General features: G+C 44.0%; 1 long non-coding RNA gene across 3 annotated transcripts in view; it reads right to left on the bottom strand.

The window, feature by feature from the left end:
• The window catches only part of LOC115604387, a 47522-nt gene extending 25393 nt beyond the window's left edge, over nucleotides 1-22129 (bottom strand). For 2 of the 3 annotated variants that reach the window (XR_003990259.1, XR_003990257.1), the window contains exon 1: nucleotides 22089-22129. This is a non-coding gene — a long non-coding RNA (uncharacterized LOC115604387). Of the gene's footprint in view, nucleotides 1-16143; nucleotides 16166-22088 lie in introns of those variants that run through there. The other variant, XR_003990258.1, reaches the window with a different exon arrangement.
• Nucleotides 22130-27891: the final 5762 nt, after the last annotated feature.

The following is a 27891-nucleotide window of genomic DNA, read 5'->3' on the forward strand; positions in this document are numbered from 1 at the left end:
AATCTTATTGCAGAAATGCCATCAACAGCACGTGTATAGTTTTGTATTTACCTTTAAAAATCACTGTAGCTAATGCTGTCTGTTTTAGTAATTTAAGGGAAAAATAAACATTCAAGAGAACTGGTTGCATGGAACAGTCACACAGAAGTTCCTTGTTGTTAAACAGAAAAAGGACTCACAAATACTTTTTCAGGTCAGCACTATAGACTAAAGTGCAAAGGGAAATGGCTGATGCAATCAGCTAAATTAGACTAATTATGAGCAGCAATTTAAGACAAATGGGAATCTTACTACTGATGTCAGTTGGCTGTGGGTCAACCTCTAAGGGATCTCACCTACTTCATAGATTGCCTTCCCTCCTTTACTCCAACTCCTTTGCATTAATCCAGTGACCCAAGGCATCCACTACAGGGATACAAAGTACCCGTTAATTTAGCTTAACTGGTTGGTTAAGTCCGGTTTAGGGCTCCTTTGTGTTGCTCTAGTATTGCAAAACATCCTAAACATATTAAGTCTAAAAGCTACAGAGACAGATTTGAAAAACATATAAGCATGTATGTGCCATTTCTCCTGGGCACAGGATTATTCAGCATCCTAAACCACTTAAAAAACACTAATTGAACCTTACAATGGCTCTGCATGCATTTTACTTGGGAGGGCTTTATGTCTGTTTTATGCTTCAGTGAGCAGTTACACAAGGACTATATACACAAGAATTATATTTCTATATGATCTTTTTCCATTTACTGTTACTACTCAGTTAAGTAGACAAAAGGACTAGAGAAGAGAGATGTGCACAAACACAGTCAAATAGAAATGTGTGTACATAGGTATGTGCATATATTTCCCTTTCAAAATACCTGATTCAATGGTAGAATCTGAAGATGGAGTCAAAAAATTATAGAACTTCAGAGCTTGGAGTAGAATCCAGCTTAAACTGCTGAAACCCAGCTTTTAGCTTTACTAACAAGGTTTAATGCTGTTAAATTATGAGACACTAATTCATTGGTGGGAATATGAGTTATATTTGTCTCCCTTAGCTATACGTGCCCCGAGATAGGGGAAAAGTAGGAGAACCTCTTTGTCAGTGTGAGTATTTTTGTGTGCTGTTTGTGTTTTATTCAATGCAATCTGTTGTTCATTCCTACTTTCCTAAAACCTCCAGCAGTGTTGAAAATAGCACTTTCAACTTCAGCCTGGGCCATAGTATGTATTAAGTGAGGCCTTTGAAATCTCTACATTTGAAACCACTCTCAAATCAGAGAATCTGGTAAATCTCTCTAGCCTGTGCATATGTCTGAGAAAAGGCTTATTTTCAAACAAAAGAACTGCATTTTTTTACCTCTGGGTTGAAAGTGGCTTCAGCCTGAGTGCTGATACTTCAGAGGCTTTCAACTACAGTCAGATATGGCTGAGGCTGAATTTGAGGTCATAATTTCAACAAAGTATAAAACTTTCAGTTCCTGAGACTTTTAGTTAATTTAAAATTAATTTTAAATCGCAACATGCTCTGGTACAGTGTGTGGAAAAGAGCACATTTTTATTTTGGATGTTGGGAGTGGTGAGTGTTAGTAACACACAGAGTAAGGTATTGCAAAAATTAGAAAATCAGTGTTTTTTTCAAAAACCAAACCAAACCAAACCAAAACAAAACAAGACCACAACTTAAGACATAAACATGGACTGATTTATACAAACCTACTGTATTTAAACAGAAGGAAACTTTATGGAACAACCCAAACAAGTCAAACAAGTGTTTTGGGATCTTTTCCCTACACCTGGCAGCACCCTGATCTAGCTAAGACAGTATTTACAGTAATGTTTTGCTATGGCTTTTATGTTTTCTAAATCTTGGAATACTAACAAGTGTATTCCAGGAGGTTGTCACAGTATGATTTTATTTGGAATTTCTTTAGTCCTTCTGTACTGCGAGGTTTTCTCTTTCATTTTCTTGGGCTATAACATCTGTCAGTTCTGTTTTATGGGTTTGTTTGTCTACAGAAAATGGAAAAAGTAATGATTGTGCCAGGAGACCTCTTTTTCTATCAATATCTGTGTATCGTTTTATATGACCATGAAGAATGGCCATTTCTGACTTGCTTACAATGAAGACAGTGAGCCTGATGCTGGTATCAGTTACACCAATGTAAAACTCAAGAAGCTCCACTGTATTTCACCATTGTAAAATTAAAGTAAGATTTGAGGAAAAGCCTTTAAAAAATCAATCAGGGTATAAACAAAAGTTTGTGAAAGTTCAAATATTGATTTTAATAAATAATTTAAAATTAGTGTAAAATATCCATTTTCTCCCCTAAAAATATTCTAACTGGCCTTAAGGGGAATAACACACTCCAGGCCTTTCAGCTGCTTTGAAAATACCAGATTTCTTATGCCTCACTATGTATCCAAGATGTGTAGTTCTCTTGCAACAGCTGCACATGCTGTCTTGAGTTATTAACTCCAGTAGGAAGCCTGAGGAGCTGCTGAGTAGCTTCCTCTCTGGCAGGGTTTCTACGGTGGCTTTGCTGGGCTCCTGCATGGGAAGTGGACAGCTTAGGAGAAGCCATCTCTAATAAGGGCTATTTGGAAGCTTGATTCAGAAACCAAAAATTGACCACTCTTGTCACACTGATTTGGCCTGTGTTTGGGGAACAGAAAGAAAATAAAATTGAGCAAAATTAAAAAAAATCATCTTGTGCTTTGCCCACATTTGTATTTATGGCTCTAGATTCTTTGAGAAAAAAAAACAAACCCAAAACCCAACAAATGACTAATGAGAAGAAAGCTGATTGAGGAGTAAACTGCTGTGAAGTAAATTGTTTCTGTGTCCCAGGGTGAGTTTTATGTAAATTTCTCTGTATGTCAGTATAAAGGTGTCAGTATTGGTTCTATAGGTTGGGTTGGTAACTTTTGAGAATAAATAATTTCATTCGGGATACACAGATACTAAAGTGATGGGTGTTTACATGAACTGATATACATGTTCAATATTTAAAATTTACTAACTGACCTCTATATCTGGCCAGCAAGTTGTACAGTGGATCACCTGATTTTTGGTAGCTGAAGCAGAGTATGGTGAAAACTTTGGGGTGATAAATTGTCTTACGAGACAATGCTAAAGCTTTAAATTGATAAGTTAATGGAGGAACTTAGAGCGTAATTTCTTCACTACCTCTGCATTAGAAAATGTACATTAAGTCAGTTTTGGAAAGTGTCTGGGTTCTTTTCCAATGGTGAGAAAGAAAAAAAATATACAATAGATGTAGTAGCTTCTAAGCATAATTCTCAAGAAGTCAACTGATGCCAAGCTGCTGATATTTGCTGTGACTGTTGCCAAAGCACTTTATTTCTAACTATTTTGTCACAGGACGCAGGCCAAATGGACACAGAATCATGTCCATAACCAGGTATGTTGTCAAAAGCATAGATAGTCCCAGATATGAACCTTTCCAGTGGGATGTATAGTTAATTTGCTCTACAGCGTGTGAACCAGGTATTTTGCAACTGCCTATATTTCTTAGTGAAAAGAACCTTGTTTTTTTTTTTTTTGTATTCCAAAATGTCCTTTACTCTTCTTCACTTACTATTGCTCATGCAAGGTGCTCACTTAATGAAATTTATATGCACAATTAAAAAACAACTTAACTTCTCAATCATTTTTTGTCTTTTTGCGTCAAATAAATTTTGTCATCTGGATCTTCTGTGGAGATGCAAAGTGTCTGAGTGAACATTTCTGGCCATTATCTTCATCCAAATAAAAAAAATTTTCCCCAAAATATTTATGCTCGCACTAATGCTCTCAGTAACACAAATCTGAAAAGACAAATAAAAGGTGTCTGGCATAAAATATATGCAGGAAATTGCCAGCTATATTTGCTTTTATTTTAACAGCAAAGGATTAATAAAATTCCATGGAATATACAGGAAAATTTCTTCAAAGATTTTGTCAAAGCCTGGTTTTTAAACAGCTAGCACATCTCACTTTAAGACACCAGTGTTCTTGCATAATCATAGAATCACAGAATCATAGAATAGTATGGGTTGGAAAGAACCTTAAGATCATCTAGTTCCAACTCCCCTGCCATGGGCAGGGACACCTTGCACTAAACCATGTCGCCCAAGGCTCTGTCCAGCCTGGCCTTGAACACCACCAGGGATGGAGCATTCACAACTTCCTTGGTCAACCCATTCCAGTGCCTCACCACCCTCACAAAAAAGAACTTCTTCCTTATATCTAACCTAAACTTCCCCTGTTTAAGTTTGAACCCGTTACCCCTTGTCCTACCACTACAGTCCCTAAGGAAGAGTCCCTCCTCAGCATCCTTATAGGCCCCCTTCAGATACTGGAAGGCTGCTATGAGGTCTCCGTGCAGCCTTCTCTTCTCCAGGCTGAACGGCCCCAACTTTCTCAGCCTGTCTTCATACGGGAGGTGCTCTAGCCCCTGATCGTCCTCGTGGCCCTCCTCTGGACTTGCTCCAACAGCTCCATGTCCTTTTTATGTTGGGGACACCAGTACTGCACACAATACTCCAAGTGAGGTCTCACGAGAGCAGAGTAGAGGGGCAGGATCACCTCCTTCGACCTGCTGGTCACGCTTCTTTTGATGCAGCCCAGGATACGGTTGGCTTTCTGGGCTGCAGGCACACACTGCTGGCTCATGTTAAGCTTCTCGTCAACCAACACCCCCAAGTCCTTCTCCCCAGGGCTGCTCTGAATCTGTCCTCTGCCCAACCTATAGCTGTGCCTGGGATTGCCCCGGCCCAGGTGTAGGACCTTACACTTGGCTTGGTTAAACTTCATAAGGTTGGCATTGGCCCACCTCACAAGCGTGTCAAGGTCCCTCTGGATGGCATCCCTTCCCTCCAGCGTATCAACCGAACCACACAGCTTGATGTCGTCGGCAAACTTGCTGAGGGCACACTCAATCCCACTGTCCATGTCGCCGACAAAGATGTTGAACAAGACAGGTCCCAACACCGATCCCTGAGGGACACCACTCGTTACGGGTTTCCAACTGGACATTGAGCCGTTGACCAGAACTCTTTGCGTGTGGCCATCCAGCCAGTTCTTTATACACCGAGTGGTCCATCCATCCAATTGATATCTCTCCAATTTAGAGACAAGGATGTCGTGCGGGACAGTGTCAAACGCTTTGCGCAAGTCTGGGTAGATGACATCAACTGCTCTGCCCCTGTCCATCAGTTCTGTGGCTCCATCATAAAAGGCCACCAAATTGGTTAGGCAGGATTTCCCCTTGGTGAAGCCATGTTGGTTGCCACCAACCACCTCATTGTTTTTCATGTGCGTTAGCATGCTTTCCAGGAGAATCTGCTCCACGATTTTGCCAGGCACAGAGGTGAGGCTGACTGGTCTGTAGTTCCTTGGGTCTTCCACCTTCCCCTTCTTGAAAATGGGGGTTATATTACCCTTTTTCCACTCATCAGGAACTTCACCTGACTGCCATGATTTTTCAAATATGATGGACAGTGGCTTAGCAACTTCATTCGCCAGCTCCTTCAGGACCCGTGGGTGGGTTTCATCAGGTCCCACGGACTTGTGCACGTTCAGGTTCTTAAGATGGTCTTTAACCTGATCCTCTCCTACAGTGGGCCTAAGGTTTTCATTCTCACAGTCCCTGCATCTGCCTTCCAAGACTTGGGTGTTATGGTCAGAGTATTTGCTAGTGAAGATTGATGCAAAGAAGCCATTAAGAACCTCAGCCTCAACCTCAAATCCATGGTAGCCAGTTCTCCCGATAGCTTCTGGAGAGGGCCCACGTTGTCCCTAGTCTGTCTTTTATTTGCTACGTACCTATAGAATCCTTGCCTGTTATCTTTCCCATCCCTTGCCAGATTTAATTCTAACTGGGCCTTAGCTTTCCTAACCTGGTCCCTAGCTTCCTGGACAATGTTCCTGTATTCTTCCCCGGCCGCCTGTCCTCGCTTCCACCTTCTGTAAGCTTCTTTTTTCCCTCTAAGTTTCCTCAGCAGCTCCTTATCCATCCATGGAGGTCTCCTGGCCCTCCTGCCGCACTTCCTTCTAGTTGGGACGCAACACTCCTGAGCATGTAGCAGGCGATCCTGGAATATCAACCAGCATTCTTGGGCCCCCCTCCCTCTAGGACTATATCCCATGGAACCTTACTAAGCAGGTTCCTGAAGAGGCCAAAGTCTGCTCTCTTGAAGCATCAGGCAATTCAAACTGTCATAGAGTCATAGAACCATAGAGTGGTTTGGACTGGAAGGAAGCTTAAAGATCATCTGTTTCCAGCCCCCCTTCTAAGTTTGCTCAGCAGCTCCTTATCCATCCGTGGAGGTCTCCTGGCCCTCCTGCCGCACTTCCTTCTAGTTGGGACGCAACACTCCTGAGCATTAATTCAATCAGATTCCTAAAGAAGTCACTCTTTTAGAAAGTTTTGACAATATACTTTAAGGATTATTACAAATCAATTATCCCTTTTTCTGGAAAAAAATAGTGCCTGTAATGTGAGTGCAATGTCAATACTAGTCATGAATTAGGTTTGGAAGCGTGTAGAAATGTAAATTTCTACTACATGCTGAGTATTCATCCTGCAACTAATGAATATTCACTTGACTCTTGTAACTTAACCTAGTTACCCATAAAGCTACAGATAGATTTCACTTGACCCCAAACTTTAAACTGTTAGCTGTTCCTTTGCCTTATAGTGAAGTAATAATTGCCGAGGTGAGTATCTCCAGAGAGGACGCCTTTAACACGGGAGCGGGGGGAAGCACAGCGTCCCGGAGCCTCAGTTCGGAGCGGCAAGAGCGACCGAGGGAGCCTCAAGTCCTCGACAGGACTTGCCCAGGAGCTGGCAGCTCAGCTGACGCGAGCAGCTGACTCACAGGGGGCGGTGCCAGGAGTGACGGCACCAGCCCTCAGTGGGTAAAACCCATCCCAGGGAGCGCGAGCGACCAGGAGCGCGGCGAACAGAGCGTGGCACGTCAGTCAGGGTGTGGCGCGGCAGTTTGCACAGGCAGGGCGAGCGGGCAGCGAGCGGGATGGTGAGCACTCGCCTCAGGACCAGGGCCCGCTCTGGGAGCTCTGCCCCGGCGGTGGCCAGCGCAGGCACCCAGACAGGGCCGATGAGAGGGGAGGCTGCGGCGCAGACCTCGGAGTGTAGAAAGTGCCTCGACTGGTCTCGTGAGGCGGGGGTGCACGATGGACAGGGCTGTACTCGGTGCGCACTGGTGGAGGTCCTCCTGCAGCAGGTGGCTGAGCTGCGGGAGGCTGTTGGAGAGCTAAAAGATGCCAGGGAAGCTGGGAGGAAGCTGGGCTGCTTGCTCCAGGCCCAAACTGCGCAGGGGCTGCAAACGTCTAGCACTGCTCATATAGGAAAGAAGGAGAGCAGCAACCCAGGAAGCTGGGAATTAGTCACGAGAAAAACGAACAAAAAAAGGAGGAAGAGGACAATTAACGACAAGGGGCTTCCTCCTAAATCTGATGTCCCCACCCAGAACCGCTTCGCGGTTCTGCAGGAGGCTAATGAGAAAGCACCCACCACACCTAATGAGCATCCTGCTGATGCCCCAGTAAAGAGGATCGCTACTGGTGCCTCCAGGAAAAAGAGGAGGGTCATAGTAGTAGGGGACTCTACTTTGAAAGGCACAGAGGCATTCACCTGCCGGCCTGATCCAGTCTTGAGGGAGGTGTGTTGCCTGCCGGGGGCTCAGATCAGGGATGTTGCTGAGAGGCTGCCTGCTCTAGTAAGTCCTGCTGACTATTACTCCCTCCTAGTGGTCCATGTGGGTGCTAGAGATATAGATAGCAGTAGCCTGGAAAACATTAAGAAGGACTACAGAGCCCTGGGAGAGGTGGTTAGGGGCTCTGGAGCTCAGATAGTCTTTTCATCGATTCTCCAGGGCAAAGGGGAGGACCTTAAAAAAGCTAGGCATGTCTGGCAGGTTAATAAATGGTTAGAATGGTGGTGCCGTAGTCAGGGGTTTGGCTATTTAGAACATGGGGCTCCATGTGGGAGGCCAGATCTACTGGAGGCTGGTGGAGCTGGTCTGACAAAGAAGGGGAAGAGCTGTTTTGGTAGGAGGCTTGCCAGGCTGGTCAGGAAAGCTTTAAACTAGATGTGTTGGGGGAGGGGAGCATTGATCCATCCCAACATTCCTGGTCAGTTGCCAGCACCTATAATAAGTGCTTGGAGCGATGTAGAGATGTTCCAGCTGCCCCAGCCATTGAGTCGGCTCCATTTGGAGCTCGGCTAAGGTGCCTCTATACAAACGCCCATAGTACGGGGAACAAGCAAGAGGAATTAGAGATGTGTGCAAGGCTACGGGAATATGATGTCATTGGTATCACAGAAACATGGTGGGATGACTCCTATGACTGGAATGTCGGAATGGAAGGTTACAGGCTCTTTAGAAAAGACAGGCCAGGCAGATGGGGAGGGGGTGTTGCTATCTATGTCAGTGATAGGCTAGAGAGTATGGAACTCTGTCTGGGGACGGGTGATGAGGTAACAGAGTGTTTGTGGATCAGGATCAAAGGGAAGACAGCAATGGGGGACATTACGGTGGGGATCTGTTACAGGCTGCCTGATCAAGAGGACTCTGTGGATGAAGCGCTCTACAGACAGATAGGAGCAGCCTCACGCTCGCAGGCCCTGGTCCTCATGGGGGACTTCAACTATCCTGACATCTGTTGGAGGGACGGTACGGCCTGGCACAAGCAATCCAGGAGGTTCCTCGATTGTGTGGAAGACAACTTCCTCTTTCAAGCAGTAGAGGAGCCGACGAGGAGAGGTGCCATGCTGGACCTTGTGCTCACCAACAGGGAGGGACTGGTTGGAAATGTAATGCTCCAGGGCAGCCTTGGCTCTAGTGATCATGAGATGGTTGAGTTTGAGATCCTCAGGACAGTGAGAAGAGCATGCAGCAAGCTCACTGCCCTGGACTTCAAGAAAGCAGACTTTGACCTCTTCAGGAACCTCCTTAATAAGGTTTCATGGGATACAGTCCTAGAGGGCAGGGGGGCCCAAGACTGCTGGTCGGTATTCAAGGATCACCTGCTATGTGCTCAAGAGTGTTGCATCCCGACTAGAAGGAAGTGCAGCAGGAGGGCCAGGAGACCACCATGGATGGACAAGGAGCTGCTGAGGAAACTTAGAGGGAAAAAAGAAACTTATAGAAGGTGGAAGCGAGGACAGGCCACCTGGGAAGAATATAGGAGCATTGCCCAAGAAGCTAGGGACCAGGTTAGGAAAGCTAAGGCCCAGCTAGAATTAAGTTTGGCAAGGGATGTAAAAGATAACAGGAAAGGATTCTATAGATACGTAGCAAATAAAAGACAGACTAGGGACAATGTAGGCCCTCTCCAGAAGCTATCAGGAGAACTGGCTACCATGGATTTGGAGAAGGCTGAGGTTCTTAATGACTTCTTTGCCTCAGTCTTCACCAGAAAATGCTCTGACCACACAACCCAAGTCTTGGAAAGCAAATGCAGGGACTGTGAGAATGAAGACCTTAGGCCCACTGTAGGAGAGGATCAGGTTAAAGACCATCTTAAGAACCTAAACGTGCACAAGTCCATGGGACCTGATGAAATCCATCCACAGGTCCTGAAGGAGCTGGCGAATGAAGTTGCTAAGCCGCTGTCCATCATATTCGAAAAATCATGGCAGTCAGGTGAAGTTCCCGATGACTGGAAGAAGAGCAATATAACCCCCATTTTCAAGAAGGGGAAGGTGGAGGACCTGGGGAACTACAGACCAGTCAGCCTCACCTCTGTGCCTGGCAAAATCTTGGAACAGTTTCTCCTGGAAAACATGCTAAGGCACATGAAAAACAATGAGGTGGTTGGTGACAGCCAACATGGCTTCACTAAGGGGAAATCCTGCCTGACCAATTTGGTGGCCTTCTATGATGGAGCCACGGATCTGATGGACAGCGGCAGAGCAGTTGATGTCATCTACCCAGACTTGTGCAAAGTGTTTGACACTGTCCCGCACGACATCCTTGTCTCTAAATTGGAGAGATATCAATTTGATAAATGGACCACTCGGTGGATAAAAAACTGGCTGGATGGCCGCACGCAAAGAGTTGTGGTAAATGGCTCGATGTCCAGTTGGAAACCTGTAAGGAGTGGTGTCCCTCAGGGATCGGTGTTGGGACCGGTCCTGTTCAACATCTTTGTCGGTGACATGGACAGTGGGATTGAGTGCGCCCTCAGCAAGTTTGCCGACGACACCAAGCTGTGTGGTTCGGTTGATACGCTGGAGGGAAGGGATGCCATCCAGAGGGACCTTGACACGCTTGTGAGGTGGGCCGATGCCAACCTTATGAAGTTTAACCAAGCCAAGTGCAAGGTCCTACACCTGGGTCGGGGCAATCCCAGGCACTGCTACAGGCTGGGCAGAGAAGAGATTCAGAGCAGCCCTGCAGAAAAGGACTTGGGGGTGTTGGTTGACGAGAAGCTTAACATGAGCCGGCAGTGTGCGCTTGCAGCCCAGAAAGCCAACCGTATCCTGGGCTGCATCAAAAGAAGCGTGACCAGCAGGTCAAAGGAGGTGATCCTGCCCCTCTACTCTGCTCTCGTGAGACCTCGCTTGGAGTACTGTGTACAGTTCTGGTGTCCTCAACATAAAAAGGACATGGAGCTGTTGGAGCGAGTCCAGAGGAGGGCCACGAAGATGATAAGAGGGCTGGAGCACCTCCCGTATGAAGACAGGCTGAGAGAGTTGGGGCTGTTCAGCCTGGAGAAGAGAAGGCTGCGTGGTGACCTCATAGCAGCCTTCCAGTATCTGAAGGGGGTCTACAAGGATGCTGAGGAGGGACTCTTCCTTAGGGACTGTAGTGGTAGGACAAGGGGTAATGGGTTCAAACTTAAACAGGGGAAGTTTAGACTAGATACAAGGAAGAAGTTCTTTACAGTGAGGGTGGTGAAGCACTGGAATGGGTTGCCCAGGGAGGTTGTGGATGCTCCATCCCTGGCGGTGTTCAAGGCCAGGTTGGACAGAGCCTTGAGCCACGTGGTTTAGGGCAAGGTGTCCCTGCCCATGGCAGGGGGGTTGGAACTAGATGATCTTAAGGTCCTTTCCAACCCTTACGATTCTATGATTCTATGATTCTATAATAATGCAATTATTTGTGTACCAAAGCAGAAAAAGGTTGATCCCCAGTAATATGTCAATGAGGTGTATAACATGGAAAAAGCTCAAGAGTTTTGTAGAAATTCTATTAAATTTTTCACTGTCTGCCTAAGGAGTATAGGAATTATTTAAGCATCCCACCAAAAAATACCTTCCCTCAGCTTCAGCAGTATAAGTTCTAAGAGAAAGGAAGAAAATAAAACACATAAAACAACCATAAGGGAAATAGAAAAAAAAGTCCCTTCACTTAGTCTTAAGCCAAGTTATTACGTGTTTACTTTCATTCCCTGCTTAAAACAAAATCCCTGATGTCAGTGGATATGTGCCTGTATGAGAAAGGAGTCAAAACTGATGAAAGGTCTCTTCATTTGATCTTCTATTTTAAACGCGAGAAAAAGTTCTGACAAGTGAAATGCCCAAATGCTGCCAGGTCTAGCTAAGAGAAATACGTAATAAATAGAACCTGTATCTTAGGAAGTCTTAAGAAAACTGGGAAATTACATCCCTACTTTCTGTATTTTCATATCACATCGGTATTTTCTAGGGAAGGATTTTGCTGTCTCATTGTAACAACCAGGATTTGTTTCAGTATGAGTAAAAATTCTCTATCTGGCCACATTCCCAATGACAGTAGACAACAGCTGGAGATCAATACAGTTTCTTCAGCCTAGTGTTCCTCATGTTGGTCTTGCAGATACACAAATATACACCTGTTTTTTCTTTCTAGGATTGATTAGAAAATATTCATCTCCTGTTTTGTTTTAAGTTGTAACTCATGTTCTTCAGTAGTAATGCTTGTGGAAATTGCTCCTAGCCCCTCCTTCAGTCTTCCCTGCTTGTTCTTTCTGAAGGGTTATTTTTCCACTAAGGTAATTTCTATGACCTGGCCCAAATCCTAGCTTGACTGGGGGGAACAGAAACTTACAGCACAGGGAATAAACAGCGGAAACTGTAACAGTCTTCAAACCCCTATGTGAGATTATGTGACTTCTCTCCTCCTCTAACACCAACACTTGTGAGATACAGGCTAATCAGTCTCTTGCTTGTGTTTTAATCATTCTGAGAACCAACAAAAGTGCACTTCAATCTTTCTGTAAAAATGAAAAGTTCTGTCTTTAGCTCAACCTTCTTATCCATAAACTGGAAATCTTCATCTTGGTTTTATACGCTGTCTTTGTTTCTGTTTGTTGTACTGACAGTGATAGGTAGTACAAAACAAGGCACCTGGAATACATTTGTGAATTCTTACCCCAGTGAACAGAACTGACACTTTTCAAGGGGTGCAAGTGTCAAAAATGCTTTTCTGGCCATTTGCACTAGAAGGAATTAAAACGGTAAAGCTGGGGCATGATAAAAACCAGGATGACACTGTCAGCTTATCTGTCATGATTAGTATCGTTGGAGCAGTATCGTTGGATTAGTATCGTTGTTCACTTGTTCCCTAGAGGAAAGCTAAGTATTGCTGTCTTTCCTGCTTTTCAAATTGGATAGAAGTTTACAAAACTAGTGCTTATGTTTGCCCTTTCTAAAGCAGGAAAGCTTACAAATGCCATGATTCCAGGCTCTGTAGCTAAAATACAGTGCAGATCCCTTGAAGTGCCGGGAGGCAGGAGCTAGTAAAACTTCTGGGTTTGTACCTCTTGAACTTCACTTGAATAGTAACAAGAAGAGATAACAAAAGACATTGTCAAAGCAGAGACAGTGTTCATCTACATTTGGGAGAAATGGATCAGTTTTATTGCTCCACAAAAAGACTGCCTTGTCCAGGAAATACTTGGTTGCTCAACAGGCCTGTACAAGCCTTGCCTATAGACTAGGTTTAATAAGAATTGACAGGAGATGACTTCATTATTAAATAAAGTATTCCCCTTTCTGCCTAGTTTAAGACCTCTTCTACAGGTGAAAAAGATTCTTAATTTTGACAAAGTTTTGCTGAAAGAACACATGAAAGGTCCTGTTGAAAAACAGAAAAAAAAAAAAAGGAATTTTGCTTAAATCAGTAAATTTCAATGATACGGCATCCGTGGCTTTAAAAAGGCAAATGTAGAAATCTAAGAATATTGATTTGAGGATCTCTGGTTGCTGACAACAATATTTTAAGAGACAATATTTCTAAAGACTATGGGTCAAATTCAGCTTTGGTGTAGGTGGGCATAACTTCCACTGTCTTCAAGGAAAATTGCACTAATGTAAAAATAAGTGTTACCGTGTATGTCACTTTCCTTTTAAACTGAATAACTGGGAAATTATTTTAACAGCAAATAAGTTTTCAGGTTGTCTGCTGCTGATGCTGAAGAGATGCATGTAGTATTTTGGTTGGTAATTTATGGAGAAATACTTTGGTATTCAATGTGTTAGGGGTTTCAAAAAAGACACTCTGACTTGCAGCTAAAATAGTTGTGAATCCTTCTACTTGTAGATGACAAGATGCCTCCTGAAATTATTTCTTTTGTAGTTTCTTCACAAAGTGACACTATTCTCTTTTCAGGCAAACAAGAAAGTAAGAAAGAAAGAAAGAAAAAAAACATAAAAAACAACCAAAAAAAAAAAAAAAAAGGAGCACTTCAAGGCCAAAGAATTCACCTTTTTCCTGATGCAGCAAAATCCACTCTGTTAAGTCTATGTAGACTTAGGAACTTAAAGACAGAATTTATAGAGAAGGCTGTTAAGAGTGCTTTTCTTTTATTATCCAGAAGAAATTAAGGCTCTAAATAGAGAAGATACCTTTTCCATGATCAACAATGCCAACAAGCTGTTTGATAGTCAATTTGGAGCATATAACTTATCAAAAATGACGGAGGACTCTCTCTACAGATTGCCTCACACACCATGTGAATAGGTCCCACTGGGTACCACTGGAATCTATTGTGCAGAAGAAGAAAGATAAAGATTCTTCTACTTCACTGGCCTCCATTTCAGCAATGTTCTTTGGGGTTACCCTAATAAAACCCAAAACATGATAACTTATGAAGATAGAAATTAGCCGACAAAACCTGTTATCATGCTGCAGTAATTCCCTAGGAGGTGTGACCTCAATCTGGATGGCACATTACAGCAACTAAGAAAAATGGTGCAACTGGGAGTAAAAATATTTACATTGGCTCTTTTCCATTCTTATGCAAGTCTACTTAGAATTATTATTTCAGGATTGTGGAGCATCTGGATAGGTCAGCATCCTGCATGGCCAGTTTGTATCGGTAGGAAATATTGAAAGCACATATATTGTGCCATTTGGTACCCTTTTGTACATTTGTGAAGCATTAGAGTTACTAATGCCTGCAATTTCCTTCCTTTTATGAAGTTTAAAATAACCCCAGTATGTCAAATCAAAATAGGAGATAGATTGTAAATTTGGCAGATAATTTCATGTTTTGGCCAAGAAGGCTGTCTAGGTGGAGTATGAAAGCTTTCTTATGTTAGTTGACCTTTTGTGTTGTTAGGTAGGAGATTGGACTAAGTGAAGTTCATGTGCCTAACCTGTTGTTCCATCACTCTCTTATTACCACAGAAATTTTCCCAAAAATACTATAAATATCATATCACATAGAAGTTGTAAACAGAGCAAGGATTTTTTCTTAAATTAAAAAAAAAAAATACATTTGCAAAAATGATTGTGAGCTGGGGTTTGGTGGGGTTTTTTTCCTTTTTTTTTGTTCTTTTTTTCCCTGCTGGGAAAATAAAGATGAAAAATTTAATTTCAGGTTATATTCATATTACTTTGTGTAAGGTCATATGAATGGTACTTTGTTGTCCATAGGCGTTCAATTACTCTGTGGCGTGCACTCCCCATCTGGACTACAATTCCCAGAATGCATTCTGGAGAGTTGTCCGACTTTAAGGTAGCTTGGCTGTGGTGCACCATTAGTCGGTTAGGTGAGGCAATAAGGGAAGGAGAAACACAAGGTGCCACTGTGTTTTAGGTAGATGAAACTTATTTTATTTTGGATTGAATTGACAAGGAGATTCATCTACTTGAAATGTACAAAGCACCAGGTGCTTTGTGTTTCATTTCCCTTTGTCTTTCAACATTTTCCATCCCAAATCTCTCGTTCTGCCAAAAAGTCAGTTTAAATGGTTTTCTTTGGTTTTCATCTGTTCTAATTATGAAGAATTCTTGCCATCCTATTAAATATTTGGCAGAAGTTACTGGATTAAATGACTCGTTGATTTTTTTTTTTTTTTTTTTTTTGGTCTAGCCACTGCTACTAGTAAAGCATACGTTCTGTCTCTTCAGTTCAAATGAGGACACAGATTTAGCAGTGAAGAACCTTCTGGTAGATTTCTTTTTTTCTGTAACGACATTAAGTATTTTGCTTGACCTCTCAATTATATTTTGAGAAAATTCTTTTTCTTTTTTGTTGTTCTTGATAAAATACCTATTAAAAAAGGTTGCATATAAAAGGTTACATATGAGTTCTGTAGGTACAGGGATACCATCCAGAGAGACCTTGACCAGCTTGAGGAGTGGGCCCATGTGGACCTCATGAGGTTCAACAAGGCCAAGTGCAAGGTCCTGCACCTAGGTCAGGCAATCCTCAGTACCAGTACAGACTGAGGGATGAATAGGTTGAGAGCAGTCCTGCAGAGGGCTTGGTCGTGAGCTGGCGATGTGGACTCACAGCCCAGAAAGCCAATTGTGTCCTGATCTACGTCAAAAGGAGCATGACCAGCAGGTCAAGGGAGACGATTCTCCCTCTCTACTCCACTCTTATGACACCCCACCTGGAGTGCTGTGCTCCGCTCTGAGGACCCTAACAAAACAAGGACATGGACCGTTTAGAGCAGGTCCAGATGTCGTGGTTTGAGCCCAGCCGGTAACTCAGAACCACACAGCCGCTCGCTCACTCCTCCCCTTCCTCCCCCCGCTCCCGGAGGGATAGGGAGGAGAATCGGAAGAATGTAACTCCCACGAGTTGAGATAAGAGCAGTCCCGCAACTAAGGTATAATACAAAACCACTACTGCTACCACCAATGATAATAATGATTAGTGAAATAACAAGGGGAGAGGATACAATTGCTCACCACCCGCCGACCGATACCCAGCCCGACCCGAGCAGTGATCTGGGCCTTCCGGGTAACTCCCCCCGGTTTATATACTGGGCATGACGTGCTGTGGTATGGAATACCCCTTTGGCTAGTTTGGGTCAGGTGTCCTGTCTCTGCTTCCTCCCGGCTTCCCCTCCTCCCTGGCAAAGCATGAGACTGAGAAAGTCCTTGGTTGGAATAAACATTACTTAGCAACAACTAAAAACATCGGTGTTATCAGCGTTGTTCCCAGGCTGAAAGTTAAAAAACACAGCACTGCACCAGCTACTAAGAAGGAGAAAAATGACTGCTATAGCTGAACCCAGGACACCAGAGAGGGCCATGAAAATGGTCAGAGAGCTGGCCCACCTCTCCTGTGAAGATAGGCTGAGAGAGCTGGGGTTATTCAGCCTGGAGAACAGAAGGCTCTGGGGAGACCTTATTGTGGGCTCTCAATGTCTAAAGGGGGTTTATAAGAAAGATGGAAAAAGAATTTGTACCAGGACCTGTAGTGACAGGACAGTGGTTTTAAACTGAAAGAGGGTAGATTTAGACTGGATATAAAGAAGAAATTTTTTCATGTTGATGGTGCTGAAGCACTGGGACAAGTTGCTTAGAGGTATGGCTACCTCATCCCTATAGAAGTGTTCAAGGTGAGGTTGGACAGCTTGAGCAACCTTATCTAGTGAAAAATGTCCTTGCAGGGAGGGGTGGACTAGGTGAACTTTCAAGGTCCCTTACAACCCAAACCATTCTATAATTTTATGTATTAATGGTAAAATTTGGAATAGATACTGAAATAGATATTAATTTATTTATAGTTTAGTGAATGTGTATTACTGATGAGCATTCACAGATTGACAGCACGAGTAAGTACTGTTGAAAAATGTGGAACTGACATTGTTATTAGAGAAAATATATTAAAATTGTTGCTGGCATTATCTTTGCTCCCTCTACAGCAGAGATGTATTTGTGATGCTCCACCAAGCATTACCATGGAATACAGAGTCCAATTCCTACTTAGCTTTAATTTTTGAGGCCACTAGCAGTCTTTGTTAAATATCCCATGACATTATTACTTCAACATAAATGGCTACCCTTTTATTTTCAATTTCTTTTGAGGTAAGAAAGCAGTTTTATTCTGTTAATATAATAAACTTCTGTCGGAAGTAGCAATAATATAATCTCTACCTGTATCAGTTTCCTTAAGAGTAATACTTTCTCCATTTTATCTATACCATACAGTTTCTTTCTTTACTTACTTCTGCAGTCTCTCACATCTTTTACTTAGTGATCTAAAAAAAAAGTCTACCCTCCTAATCTGTTTCTAACTGCTGTCATTTGGCCCAGCTGTCCTACCATTGCTTAGTGCACTGAGAATAGTTCATAATGTTTGGCAATTCTAAAATCTGATAGTCCATCTCTCTTCCTAAAAAATCTTCAGGAGAAACTGTGCTACCTAATATCTGATCGTTATTTTTTCATCAGAGGCTTAAAAAAAAAACCCAAAAAATCATTTCTCCAGTTACAAATCAAAGCATTTCTTTCATCACTCCTGCCTTATTTGCTGCCTCTCCAATCAGCAACAAATAGCTGTTGTCTCTCTAATCATTGCTCACAATGCCATCTCAACTGATTTTAATTTCAGCACAGTTCTAGTGATAGTACAAAAATTGCTTTCCTTCATCTAGCTAACAACATTCTGTTACATAATTCTCCATAATTCAAATATTTGAGATCTTCTGTCAGGGCTATCCACCACATTATCCAATTTTAAGAAGACCTGGCTAGCTAGGAATAGAGGCAGCTTCTCTCTGGATTTCCTGATTGTCCAGATATTCTCATATGGTGGGAATAAGTGTTTACATGACTCAGCCAGCATTGCCAATGATTATCTTCTGTTGAGGCTGTTGCAGGGAATAATTTAGAGTGCATTGAGCCACAGAAAGAGAAAGAATGAGCTAGATCAAAAATAAGGATTTGACAAATTTCCACTTCAACTTCTCTTCCCAAGCACACAGTGGGATTCAGAGCTCAGAGTTAGATTTACATCTTCCCCTATAGGGCCTGGAGGGGGTTAAGCAAGTCAGAATGAATCCAGGAAACCTCTGGGCTGCCTGAGGAGCTACCTTGATGTAAGCATGGGAATCACTGGTGACAGATGTATATCTAACAGCCTGACCATCTCTGAAGTCTGCTGGCTGACTGAAATCTCATCAGAAGATGCCTCCAGCCACTTACAATCCCTGACACAGTACCCTGCCTAGAAGGTAAGTTGCTTACTTACAGCTCCCCTTTCAAAGAATGAAACAAGATTCTCCCTTGTGGTGATGAAAAGAATGCAGCAATTGTCCAATTTGGTAGGATTTATAAATCAGGAATTCTCTAGGTTCAGAAGGGGCTTTTTGAGCCTGAAAGAAACAGACTCACATCTCTTCTCTTCAGGCTTTTATATACAGTGATTTTATCAAGATTCCCTCCCTGACACATTAAAGTGGTTTCAAGATCTATGGAAGCTGAAATAGAAATTTATGAAAAGTGGTCCCATCCTATAGACTGTAATGTTTGTGTGGAAGGTTAAAAGTTTACCAGTTGTATCATGCAAATAAATATAGAAAGACTAAGTTTATGGTGCCTAAAACACAAACACAAACTGGCTGAAACAAGTTGTTACAAAGTCCTATCACAGAATCATAGAGTGGTTAGAGTTGGAAGGGACCTTAAAGACCACCTAGATGCAATCCCCCTTGCCATAAGTAGGGACACCTTCCGCTAGACCAGGTTGCTCAAAGCCCATTCAACCTGGCCTCAAACACTTCCTGGGTTCTGTGATCCGCAGTGGATAAAATACTGTTAGTTTGGTCATAGACTAGTCACATCTGTTTCATTTAGCCATTCTGCTGATGCTCGGAAAAGTATGGAGAAGTTGTATGCTTCTGTACTACTTGGGAAAAGGGTGAGTATTCTGAGGATGCCTGCTTTACAGTTTATGGCTGCTTTGCTGTGGAGGCACTGCTTCAGGAATAACTGGGAGTGAAATCCACATGATTACACACAGAAATGTGCAAGATACAGTGAATCACACAGGAGAGATGAGTGCATCTAAGGAGCAGTTCAAAGTATCATCCTGAGGTAGATGTCTAAAACAGGACTGTTGTATTGCACCCTGAACCACCATTTCTCTGTCTTTGGCTGCAAAAGGAAACATATGTAGATACCTACATTGTAGCATGCCTAAAGTAATAGGAGAAACTAGGGCATCATAGTTACCCAAATAGCTGCTAATTTCTAATGTATCATGTCACTGTGCAATCAAGACACCTATATTTCTCTGGATTGCTAACTGTAACTACCATATACTATCTAAGTTACATTACTGGTCACTTGTCAAGTTGGTTCATTGAGAGGATGGAATGCACTTTTCTAATTAAAAAAAAAAAATAATATTCAAGATATCCAGTGGAAAATAATGTGTGCTACAGTTCACAAGATCACTGGGATTTGCAAACATATTTACTAAGTGTTATTAACCATGTACTCAAGCAAGGAATTAATGTGCACTGAAAGTAAAAGCAGCATAAACTTGTTATACTTCCCTCTCTCCGTACAACAATATAATTTTTTGATATTACAAGACATACTTGATGACTTTGATGTAAACTTTGAACCTCCTAAATAACTGCAAATTCAGTAGCAGATTGGTGAGTTCAAAAACACAGGGTCTTTTTTTATCCCTTTTTTTCTACATTTATATCCAACAGCAACTGAGAAAGCAGCCTTATCTAATAGGACATAAGCCACTACAAGGACAGTTAAAGCTATATCTTGGAGAACAGTATTTCATCTTTTTCCTATAGTTTAAATATTCTCCTTAATATATGGCAGAGAAAAATATGGTCCTTGGATTTGTATATACAGATTAAGGCAATCTGAATTTGACACAACTCAGGATGCTATCTAAAGGTGAATTTCAGCAATGCTTAATTGCTCGCTGCTCCTGGGGCTTCTAAGCTGTTAGTTTTGATAATACCAAAGAGACTGATGGCTGTTTTAGAAGTGACAGCTTGCTCATAGCCTCAATGGGGATTTAATCAGGAGAGTTTACTACAACGCAAGGACACTACAGCTAATTTGAACCTAGTTACTGGAGTGCATTGGGATACACGGCAGTGGGATACTTAGTCTCCACATCATGCATGTGTTTGTATCTTTCTGCAGCTCCCATTTCTTTGCTTACTTATTTTTGTGTTCTGTGGAAATTAGAACTTGAAGTTGTCATGACAATGACAGTGAAGGGTAGTGGATTGGAGTTGGGGTCTGCATAGACCTCAAGCCATGAGGGCACTAGGAACAGCTCAGGTGAACATCCAGACCTAGGAATTCAGAAGAGCTCTCAGGTCCTCTAATATACACATAGACTGTAAATATCTCTGCAGTGCATAGTCAACGTCAGCCTGAGCCTCAGCATAGCAATAGTTTGTGTCCTATTTCACTCGCAGGTCAAAACTCAGGCATCCTAAATCTAGATTATAGATCTCCCCATCCAGGATTTCAAAGCCTCAGTTGCATAGATTGACTTAGACCACTTCATTACTTGTTTGACATTATGGTAGAAGGTAGTAGAAGAGAAGCTTCTACAGCTCTGGTCATGCCCGTGAGATAGCAACTCTTGAAGCTGCAAATCTAGGGCCTACTGACACACATTGGAGGGTGCTGCTGCTTATATCCCAGACTCACAAGCAAGCTTCAATAGGGTCTCCAAGTCAAAAATCATGGCTTATTTAGGGCAGTGGCACCCACATGGTGTAGTCCCAGTGAACAGTTGTATTCCCATTTTAACCTTTCCATTAAAAGATCCCAATATATCACTTCACAGATCAGATGTTGGAATGTATATAATATTTTATAAAATATACCTCTATCCCCTTGTAATAAATTAAACTGATATCATCACTGCATTTTGTAAAATATAGTAGCCGTGGAAATAAAAGCGCATCTTTGAAACTCTCCAGTACAATTACCTTTGCACAAGAGTATTTTGAGGGAAGTACAGTAATTACCAAACAGAAATATGTGCTCATTATTTTAATCCAATTACCTATCAACAGCTGGAATAGCAACTGTTGCTGTCACTGATTTCTAGATTTTAGCTTTATTTTAAATTCACTAAAAGCCACAAGTGTCACAGAGGCCTTTTTGCTTGCCTTAATCACAGGACAGATGATAACCAGAAACTATAGCAGAAGTTTTTGAAAGTTTTACACGATATCTAACAGGGTTGGCTGGGTCGTTGGTTAAATAGTGAGATATGCTTTCTACTTCTAAACCAGTAGAATACCTCTAGCCTATCAATGTTACAAAAATTACCTGAAGCAGACTAGCTTTTTCCTAACAAGAATAGGTATCCCTCTTCAATTTTGAATGCTCTTTTTAATGTGTACTTACCCCAGGAGTAACTTAAAGAAAGTGGCTATATAAATGCACATGTGTTTAGACAAAACACCACTATAAAAATTCACATTTACAGCAACTATCATGACTGTAACAGAAAAAAATAATTCAGATCTGTAATACTGCAATAGCATTATTCTGTTATGAAACAGAAAGAAAATATAAATATATACATAGACAACAAATGTAATGCAATACATTATAATACAATATGTGAGTATGTGCTGTAATGGCTTCTGTACTATATTACTTCAGCATTGTTGTCGTGGTTTGAGCCCAGCCGGTAACTCAGAACCACACAGCCGCTCGCTCACTCCCCCCCTTCCTCCCCCCGCTCCCGGAGGGATGTGGAGGAGAATCGGAAGAATGTAACTCCCACGGGTTGAGATAAGAGCAGCCCCGCAATTAAGGTATAATACAAACCACTACTGCTACCACCAATGATAATAATGATTAGTGAAATAACAAGGGGAGAGGATACAATTGCTCACCACCTGCCGACCGATACCCAGCCCAACCCGAGCAGTGATCTGGGCCTTCCGGGTAACTCCCCCCGGTTTATATACTGGGCATGACGTGCTGTGGTATGGAATACCCCTTTGGCTAGTTTGGGTCAGGTGTCCTGTCTCTGCTTCCGCCCGGCTTCCCCTCCTCCCTGGCAAAGCATGAGACTGAGAAAGTCCTTGGTTGGAATAAACATTACTTAGCAACAACTAAAAACATCAGTGTTATCAGCGTTGTTCCCAGGCTGAAAGTTAAAAAACACAGCACTGCACCAGCTACTAAGAAGGAGAAAAATGACTGCTATAGCTGAACCCAGGAGAGTATCCACCCCTTATTCCATACCATTCACGTCATGCTCAGATCCCACATCTCTCAGCACACCATCACCCCTGTCCCATATATACACATATATATACACCCACACCCACACACAGAGAAAGATATCATTCCCTAGTCCATGGACCAATCCCTGTAAAATTGCTGAACTCATCCAGTCCATGATGTCAGGCTCCATCTCTTGTAATAATCTTTCAGGGCAGGAGGAACGGTGTGTAGTGTTGGGTTGCTGCCTGCTGATGATACCGCCAAATTCGTCTGGTCACTGCTGAGCTTGTCTGGTTTCCTCAAAATTCATTCTTTGTTGAGGTGATGATCAGAGGGAAGTCAGGGTCAATTGCTGGCGACCTGAAGATATCTAGCTAGTGGGCTATAAAAGTGTTATAGAGCAGGCAACAGCATACAATTGAGTTCATTGGCTGTTTTCCCCCAAAATCAAATCCCCTTGAGGTACACATCGGACTTCCCCATCTTCCCACATTACCCACCAAGTATATCCAGGTCCCTGAGCAAAAGCAACCCCACGAGTGGGTTTGCCTTTACCTGAAGCAGGAATAACCCAGACTGTCTTCCCCAACAAATTCTTTATGTGCACCACAGGAACTTTATCCCCCTCTACAGTACGTAAAACTTCTGACTGGGCTGGGCCAGCCCTGTTGGCAGATCTCCTACTGTTAACCAACCAGGTGGCTTTTGGTAAATGTGTATCCCAGTGTTTGAAAGTCCCACCACCCATTGCTCTCAGTGTAGTTTTTAACAGCCCATTGTACCGTTCAATTTTCCCAGAGGCTGGTGCATGGTAGGGGATGTGATATACCCACTCAATGCCATGCTCTTTGGCCCAAGTGTCTATGAGGTTGTTCCGGAAATGAGTCCCATTGTCTGACTCAGTTCTCTCTGGGGTGCCGTGTCGCCACAAGACTTGCTTCTCAAGGCCCAGGATAGTGTTCCGGGCAGTGGCATGGGACACAGAGTATGTTTCCAGCCATCTGGTGGTTGCTTCCACCATGGTAAGCACATAGCACTTGCCTTGGCGGGTTGGTGGGAGTGTGATATAGTCAATCTGCCAGGCCTCCCCATACTTGTACTTCAGCCATCGTCCTCCATACCAGAGAGGCTTTAACCGCTTGGCTTGCTTAATTGCAGCACATGTTTCACATTCGTGAATAACCTGGGCAATAGTGTCCATCGTTAAGTCCACCCCTCGATCACGAGCCCATCTATATGTTGCATCTCTGCCTTGATGGCCTGAGGTGTCATGGGCCCACCGGGCTAAAAATAATTCACCCTTATGTTGCCAATCCATGTCCATCTGAGCCACTTTAATCTTAGCAGCTTTATCCACTTGCTGGTTATTTTGGTGTTCCTCAGTGGCCTGACTCTTGGGTACATGAGCATCTACGTGGCGTACCTTCACCACGAGGTTCTGCACCCGGGCAGCGATATCTTGCCATAATGCAGCAGCCCAGATGGGTTTACTTCTGCGTTGCCAGTTGCTCTGCTTCCATTGCTGCAACCACCCCCACAGGGCATTTGCCACCATCCCTGAGTCAGTGTAGAGATAAAGTACTGGCCATTTTTCTCGTTCAGCAATGTCCAAGGCCAGCTGGATGGCTTTCACCTCTGCAAACTGACTCGATTCACCCTCTCCCTCAGCAGTTTCTGCAACTTGTCGCAGGGGACTCCACACAGCTGCCTTCCATCTCCGATGCTTTCCCACAATACAGCAGGACCCATCAGTAAACAAGGCATATTGCTTTTCACTCTCTGACAGTTCATTATATGGTGGGGCCTCTTCAGCACGCGTCACCTCCTCTTCTGGTGACGTCCCAAAATCTTTGCCCTCTGGCCAGTCCATGATGACTTCTAGAATTCCTGGACGACTGGGATTTCCTATTCGAGCTCGTTGTGCAATTAGTGCGGCCCACTTACTCCATGTAGCATCAGTTGCATGATGTGTAGAGGAGACCCTGCCTTTGAACATCCAGCCCAGCACAGGCAACCGGGGTGCCAGGAGGAGCTGTGCTTCAGTTCCGATCCCTTCTGAGGCAGCTCGAACCCCTTCATAGGCTGCCAGTATCTCTTTTTCAGTGGGAGTATAGCTGGCCTCGGATCCTTTATATCCCCGACTCCAAAAGCCGAGGGGTCGACCTCGAGTCTCCCCTGGAGCTTTCTGCCAGAGGCTCCAGGTAGGACCATTCTCCCCAGCTGCGGTATAGAGCACATTTTTCACATCTGGCCCGGCCCGGACTGGTCCAAGGGCTACTGCATGAACTATTTCTCGTTTAATTTGTTCAAAGGCTTGTTGTTGCTCAGGGCCCCATTTGAAATCATTCTTCTTCCGGGTCACGTGGTAGAGAGGGCTTACAATCAGACTGTAATTTGGGATGTGCATTCTCCAGAACCCCACAACACCGAAGAAAGCTTGTGTTTCTTTCTTGTTAGTTGGTGGAGACATTGCTGTTATCTTGTTGATCACGTCTGTGGGGATCTGGCGGCGTCCATCTTGCCATTTTATTCCCAAAAATTGAATCTCCTGTGCAGGTCCCTTGAACTTATTCCGTTTTATGGCAAAACCGGCCTTCAGCAGGATTTGGCTTATCTTCCTCCCTTTCTCAAAAACTTCTTCCGCTGTATCACCCCACACGATGATGTCATCAATGTATTGCAGGTGTTCTGGAGCTTGCCCCTGTTCCAGTGCAGTCTGGATCAATCCATGGCAGATGGTAGGGCTGTGTTTCCACCCCTGGGGCAGTCGGTTCCAAGTGTACTGGACGCCCCTCCAAGTGAAAGCAAACTGTGGCCTGCATTCTGCTGCCAAAGGGATTGAGAAAAATGCATTGGCAATGTCAATTGTGGCATACCACTTGGCTGCCTTTGACTCCAGTTCATATTGAAGTTCTAACATGTCCGGTACGGCAGCACTCAATGGTGGTGTGACTTCATTCAGGCCACGATAGTCTACTGTTAATCTCCACTCTCCATTAGACTTCTGCACTGGCCATATGGGGCTATTAAAGGGTGAGCGGGTCCTGCTGATCACTTCTTGGCTCTCCAGTCTACGGATCAGCTTATGGATAGGAATCAAGGAGTCTCGGTTGGTGCGATATTGCCGCGGGTGCACTATTGTGGTCGCAATTGGCACTTGTTGTTCTTCGACCTTCAGCAACCCCACAACAGAAGGATCCTCCGAGAGACCGGGTAAGGTGGACAGCTGCTTAATTTCCTCTGTCTCCAAGGCAGCGATACCAAAAGCCCATCTATACCCTGTTGGGTCTTTGAAGTACCCTCTCCTGAGATAGTCTATGCCAAGGATGCATGGAGCCCCTGGACCAGTTACAATGGGGTGCTTTTGCCACTTCCTCCCAGTCAGGCTGATTTCAGCTTCCAGCATAGTTAACGCTTGGGATCCTCCTGTCACTCCAGAAATATAAATGGGTTTCACCCCTTGATACCTTGATGGCATCAGGGTACACTGTGCTCCGGTATCTACTAGAGCCTTATACTTCTGTGGGACTGATGTGCCAGGCCATCTGATCCACACAGTCCAGTAAACCCGATTATCCCTCTCCTCCACCTGGCTGGAGACAGGGCCCCTCTAATAGTGATCACAAAATTCTCCACTTCTGTCTTGTAGAAAGGGATTAGTATTCCTTATCACAGGAGCTGGAGTAAAATCAGCTCTTTCACTCCATCTGGGAAACTGCTCGCCAGAGGCTGGAGCAGCAGCTTTCCTGGGAGGATCATCCTTGACCATTGTTCTCCTCTTCAGTTCACGCACCCGTTGCTCCAGAGCTGAAGTAGGTTTTCCATCCCACTTTCTCATGTCTTCTCCATGATCCCGCAGGTAAAACCATAGGGTGGCCCGTGGCGTGTACCTCCTATATTTTCTTTCTCGAGCAGTAGGGCGCCTTCTGTTAATAGCTGAGACATGGGTTGGTACGCGTGGGGAGCTGGATAGATCAGATAAATCGTCTCTCAATTGTTTGAACTCCTGGGACAGTATTTCCACAGCTGAAATGATGGAAGGGGTGAGATTGTCTTCGAACTCTCGGAGTTGACGAATCAGGCAATCCACTGTTGGTGATATTCCGTCATTCCAGGTCATTGATGCCAATGTGTGGGCATATGATGATGGCGCACTCCGTGTAAGTTTCCACCACATGGGTCGTGTACATTCGACTTCATCTGGATCTACGGATGTGTTCCTGGCATCCGGCCTACGATAGATCATCTCTATAATGGCTGATTCCCTCAGGGACTGGATGCCTTTCTCTATCGTGGTCCAGTTGGCTGAGCGATTCGTAATATCGTCTTTGTAGGGAAACCTTTCCTTCACAGCTGCCAGGAGCTGCCTCCAAAGACTGAGGGCTTGCTTCTCTCTTGCAATTGCTTTGTCAATTCGTCCTTCCTTAGCAAGTGATCCCAGCTGCTTGGCTTCCCTATCTTCTAGTTCGTGACCGTCGGCCCCATTGTCCCAGCATCGGAGCAACCAGGTGACAATGTGCTCCCCTGGAAGACGGGTGAAATCTTTTCGCATATTCCGCAGTTCGGTTGAGGTCCGGGGTCGAGAAGTGACCTCTTCTTCTTCTTCCTCTTCCTCTGACCCACGTAGTAGTAACTCTTGTTCAGATGCTGTTGCATGTAGTAATGGCATTGGGTCTTCACCTTTCTTCGCTTCGCGGGTTGCTCTTTGTGCCTCTCATTTGCTTTTGCTTACAGGGGCAACAGACATTGTCACAAACTGGACATTTGGTTTAGCTGCAGTGTTTGCCACTGTGGTTGGAGTGGGTGCAGTGCCTGCCACTAGGATTGGAGTGGTTGCAATGTCTATTGCTGGGGTTGGTGCAGCTGTTGTGCTTGGGAGTTGAGTAACACCAACAGCTGCATTGTCTGTTGCTGTCGGGGTTTGAATAGCTACTGTGCATGTCACTGGGGTTGGTGTAGCTGCGGTGCGTGGAGTAGCTATATTGTCTGTTGCTGTCGAGGTTTGAGTAGCTACTGTGCTTGTCACTGGGGTTGGTGTAGCTGCGGTGCGTGGAGTAGCTATATTGTCTGTTGCTATCGGGGTTTGAGTAGCTTCTGTGCTTGTCACTGGGGTTGGTGTGGCTGCGGTGCTTGGAGTAGCCAGATTGTCTGTTGCTGTCGGGGTTTGAGTAGCTGTTGTGCTTGTCACTGGGGTTGGTGTAACTGCTGTATTTGAAGTTGGAGTAGTTGCGTTGTCTGTTGTGGTCAGGGTTTGAGTAGCTGTTGTGCTTGTCACTGGGGTTGATGTAGCTGCTGTACTTGGAGTAGCTGTGTTGTCTGTTGTGGTCAGGGTCTGAGTAGCTGCTGTGCTTGTAGTTGGCATAGCTGCGTTGTCTGTTGCTTTGCCGTCAGATCCAGAGACATTTTTTTCCCTTTGAAGGTGCTGGATAGTGTTGAGCAGGGCTCTGTAGGCATAGGCCAAGCCCC

This window comes from Strigops habroptila, chromosome 2 (genome assembly GCF_004027225.2).
Source record: "Strigops habroptila isolate Jane chromosome 2, bStrHab1.2.pri, whole genome shotgun sequence".
NCBI lineage: Eukaryota > Metazoa > Chordata > Aves > Psittaciformes > Psittacidae > Strigops > Strigops habroptila.